This window comes from Triticum dicoccoides, chromosome 5B (genome assembly GCF_002162155.2).
Source record: "Triticum dicoccoides isolate Atlit2015 ecotype Zavitan chromosome 5B, WEW_v2.0, whole genome shotgun sequence".
Taxonomy (NCBI): domain Eukaryota; kingdom Viridiplantae; phylum Streptophyta; class Magnoliopsida; order Poales; family Poaceae; genus Triticum; species Triticum dicoccoides.
The window spans coordinates 26869375-26874665 of NC_041389.1; positions in this window are offsets into that span (position 1 = coordinate 26869375).

The following is a 5291-nucleotide window of genomic DNA, read 5'->3' on the forward strand; positions in this document are numbered from 1 at the left end:
ACCATATCTTGGAGGGTTGTGGGCCAATAGAATCCTTGTCGGAATGCTTTCCCAACTAAAGCCCTTGATCCAATGTGGAAGCCGCACATGCCTTTGTGTATTTCTGCCAGCGGTTCCTTTCCTTCTTCCCGGCAAAAGCAGTTCAATTTCACATAGTTGGGCCTTCTTCTGTATAGTGTTTCATCGACAAACTGATACATATTGGCCCTCCGGGCTACTCTTTCTGCTTCTTCTTGCTCTTCAGGAAGTTCTCCAGTTTGGAGGAAATGGACTAAGTTTCATGCCCAAGTTGGAGCCTGGGGCTCGGCAACGAGGACTGGCGGCACTTCCTCATTCGTCGGAGTGCATTCCTCGACTGCGGGGACCAGTGGCCTGGCAGGAGGGTATAGCCTGGCAATCAAAGGGGAGTTGTTTCCGGCAGGGTCCCTGCCAGGAGCCCCGAGAGGCTCTACCGGGAGAGGCTTACCGGAGTCCAATTTCCTTTCGGGCCATTGCTGTAGGGGATACGGAGGGCTGAGTAAGATGGAGAAGAAAAGTTCCTGGTTCCACAGGAAGCTTCTGCGCAGTGCACTTTGACATATGATCAGCAATGTTGTTTTCCGCATGGGGTACGTGCTCCATTTGTAATCCATCAAAGCGCTCCTCCAATCTTCTCACATCTTCGACGTATGCCTCCATCAATGGACTTTGTTAATCCTTGTTGACTTGTCTCCCCGCAAGTTGTGAATCTCCTTGAATGATCAGCTTCTTGATTCCCAATTTTGTGGAAATCCTGAGCCTGGAAAGGAGCCCTTCATACTTTGTTATATATCCTGAGCCTCCTCCCTGGGAAAATGCATCTGGAGGACGTACTTCAGGTGCTCTCCACTGGGAGCAATGAGAAGCATGCCATCCCCTGCACCTTGTAGGGAGAAGGCACCATCGAAATACGTGATCCATTCATGGGGAGCTTCCTTGCCGGGGATAACTGTTTCCAGTACCTCTTAATGAGGGGTTGGCATCCATTCTGCAATAAACTCTGCCAATGCCCTGGTCTGAATCGTTGATGTGCTTTCAAACTTCAGGCCAAAGCTGGATAACTGCAATGCCCATTCCACTATTCTGCCGGTAGCCTCTGGGTTTCGGAGTATCCATTGTAAAGGGAAGCGGGTGACAACCGTGATCTCATGGGCTTGGAAGTAGTGGTGCAGTTTCCTTGAGGCCATGACAAGGCCAAAAATCAATTTTTGCACGCTAGTATACCTGGATCTAGCTCCCTGCAATAGGGAGTTGACGAAGTATACTGGGCGATGCACCACCTCCTTCCTTGCCGCGTCCTTGGGGTTGCCTCCGCTGTCGTGCTCCTCTTTGTCCTGATCCACATCTGGCCTTGTCGGGTTGTTCTCTCTCTCTCTCTCTCTCTCTCTCTCTCTCTCTCTCTCTCTTCCCTGGACAAGACACTTGCTGAGGCTATTATCTCCTCCACTTCCTGCTGTGCCACTAATGTTGTGCTAACCACTTGATTAGTCACTACCATATATAGCAGAAACGGCTCTTGGGGTTTGGGTGCAACCAAAGTGGGCACAAAAGACAAATAGGTCTTCAAATCTTGCAGTGTTGCATCTGCTTCCGGGGTCCACTTCATGGGTCCTGCCTTCTTCAAAATTTTGAAGAACGGCACGGCGCATTCAACAGACATGGAGATGAATCTGCTAAGTGTGGCAATGCATCCTGTCAAACGCCTCACATCCTTAACTGTCTTGGGTGCCTGAATCTGCTCTATGGCCTTGATCTTATCTGGGTTGGCCTCGATCCCGCGGTGGGACACGAAGAAACCAAGTAGCTTGCCGGAGGGAATGCCAAACACACACTTCTTTGGGTTCATATTCAAGTTGATCTTGTGTAGATTAGCAAATGTCTCTTCTAAATCCTGAATGAGGGTTGATCTGTCCTTGGTCTTCACCACAGTATCATCAATATAAGCTTCAATGTTCTTATGCAACTGTCGTTCAAAACCAATTTGGACTGCTCTTGTCAAAGTGGACCCGTCACTCTTCAACTTGAAAGGCATGCACACAAAGCAGTATGTGCAACATGGGGTGATGAATGAGGTCTTTTATTCATCTTCCTTACACATAAAGATCTGATGGTATCTAGAGTATGCATCCAGAAAGAAGAGCAAATCACACCCGAAAGTGGAATCCACAATCTGGTCGATGCGTGGCAAGGGGAATGGGTCCTTCGGGCATGCCTTGTTCAGATCCGTGAAATCTATGCAAAGCCTCCATTTCCCATTAGCCTTGCACACAACTACTATATTTGCTAACCATGTTGGATGTAGCACTCCTCTAACCAAACTAGCTGCCTCAAGTTTCTTGATTTCCTCAGCAATGAATTGCTGCCGCTCCAAGGCTTGCTTCCGAACCTTCTGCCTAATGGGTCGGGCATGTGGGCACACAGCAAGGTGGTGCTTGATTACCTCCCTGGGAACACCGGGGATATCAGATGGTTTCCAGGCAAACACATCGATATTCTCCTGCAGGAAGGCAACAAGCGTGCTTTCCTATTTGTCATCAAGGGTGGCACTCATAGTAAAAGTACCATCAGCGCCAACCAGCCCTGTCGGGACCTTTTCACATGGGGTGTAGCAGCCTTGGACCTCTTGTTGTTGGAACTCTCCGGCACGTCATCAATAGGTGTGGGACACTCCAAAGAGGTACGCTTCCCAGATTCCTGCTGGTGTCCCTACTAGCCTTCTTATTTCCTTTGTTTCCATGGCGGGCACTGCGGCTTCAGCGGCCTCTGCCGTGACTGCGGCCCGGTAAATCTTATCCATGCAAATAAATGTGTCTTTCTTGTCTGGCGGAATGGAAATGACGCCCATTAGCCCTGGCATCTTCGAGGTGTTGTAGGCATAGCGTGATGCCACCATGAATTTGTCCAGGGCCGGGCGCCCAAGGATTCCATTTTACGGCAGGGGGAGGTCGACCACATCAAACACAACCTTCTTAGTCCAATAATTCAACTCTCCTTCGAATGTCACTGGCAACATGATATTTCCATTAGGATGACTCCTGTCGGGATTGACTCCTTGAAACGTGCCCGTGACCTTAAGCTCTTCCTCGGCTATCTAGAGTTTGCTGATAACCTTTGGGGAAATCAGATTCAACCCGGCCCCGCCGTCAACCAACATCTTTGTCACTTTGAGGTTGCGGATTGTTAGTGAGACTAAAAAAGGCAAGCACCCTACCATAGTGATGCGGTCAGGGTGGTCCTCTTCATCAAAGATGATGGGTGTGCGTGACCACTTGAGCGGCTTCAGAGAATCTGCTACTGGATCCATGGCATTGACCTCACATGCCCACTGTTTAAGTTGGCGGTGAGAGAAGTGCATGCACCCCCATCAATACATAGGGCGTCAGTGGCCTTCTGGAATTCCTGCTCGTTGGCTTCCTCTTCATCCCCTCCATTACTTACATCATTGCAATCCTCCTTCTCTCGGCCCCTGGCGGGTTTTCCTTGGTTCCAAGGAGCCTTGCCGGGGCGATTTGGTTCACCGCCTCGGCCCTTCCCGCTAGTACCATTATGACCTTTTTCCTTATCATGCTTCTCTGCCTCTTGACGTGCTGTTCAACCTGATAACACTCCTGGAGATCGTGGCCCTTGGTCCGATGAATCTTGCAGTACAGTCCATCACTTTTCCTAGATTTCTCGATAGCCTTAGCCTTCTTGCCGGCACTAGGCGTGTCTGATCCCTCAATGGTCATCACCGCCTTATTCTTGCGCTTCTTGTTGCACTTCTTGTTCTTCTTCTTCTGACTGGTGGCCTCGTTGTCATCCTCTGAGTCGATGTCGGTGCAATCTTCCTCTCTAGGGAGTTTCCTCCCCTCCTCCACCCGAGCACATTTGCCCACCAAGGTGTAAAGCACCTTCACAGTCTTGGGCAACCGAACGTTCATCTTGGAACGTATCCGGCGGTTGCGCATGTTGGATTGGAAGGCAGCTATCATAGCTTCCAGGTGGATGTCTGGGATATTTCTGTGGACTCGCCTGAATCTCTGCAAGTACTTTTGTAGAGTCTCTCCTTCTGTCTGCTGGAGAAGTTGTAAGTCGCTGGCCGCCCTGGTTCTTGATGGTTGCCCATGAAGGCGCCAATGAACTCATGGCACGGGTCAGCCCAGGTCGAAATGGAGTTCTCCGGCAGGTGCATCAGCCAAGACCTCACATTTGGCTTGAGTGCCAAAGGGAATTAGTTGGCGAACACCTTCTCATCTCTTCCCTCGGCAGCATGAACATCAATGATGTAGATGCTCAAGAACTCTGCCGGGTTCAGTCTCCCATCATACTTCTCGGGTATCTCTGGCTTGAACGTGCGAGCGGACGGTCAATAGACTTGCCGCAACTCATGGGTGAAGGCAGGGCACCCAGTGTTGGTGTCAAAACTGGCAGACCTCGGGTTGGGGGCCCAAGCTGTGCGTCTAAGGATCGATGGTAACAATGGACAAGGGACACAATGTTTACCCAGGTTTGGGTCCTCTTAATGGAGGCAAAACCCTACTCCTGCTTGATTATATTCGACGGATATAAGGATTACAAGAGTTGATCTACCTCAAGATGGTGGTGGCCAAACCCTAGATGTCTAGCCAATGAATATTCCGATGATGGTTATGATGATCGCCTCTACAGACTAAACCCTTCGGTTTATATACACACCAGAGGGGCCTAGGGTTTGTACAAGGTCGGTTCCAGGGAAGGAAATAATACATCCAGACTCTAATCTTGCCGTCCACGCATGGTGGAGTCCCACCCGGATACGTAGATGGTCTCTTGCTTGATCTTCACAGCCTACTCAGCCCGGCCCATACTCCTGGGCCGGACACATGGGGACCCCTAAATCCAAGGCTCCCTCAGTAGCCCCCGAACTTGCTTTCAATGACAATATAGTATGTGGACTTGAGTCTTCGTATTTGCAAGGTGGTTTCTTCAACATAATCCGGATTGATGATAGTCCGGCATCGGCTTCTGTGTACAATCTTTATGATTCCTTCTGTCGTCACCTTGATTTCCACGCGCTTGAGCGAATGCGAATGGTCCATAGCCTTTTTTACATTTCAACCCTTTAATAGGCACGGGTGGCATCTATATAACGAGGTTAGATCCCCAAACGCCATCCCACAGCACCCAAAGAGCAACGGAGCAAACCATGAAAAAGCTCAAGTCATGACTAGCACCCCTGGCTCCTCCTCGTGTCCTCATGGCCCTCAAGGGAGGGACTGGCGAAGTTGTTCCGTATCTCATCTTCAGCTCAGTCG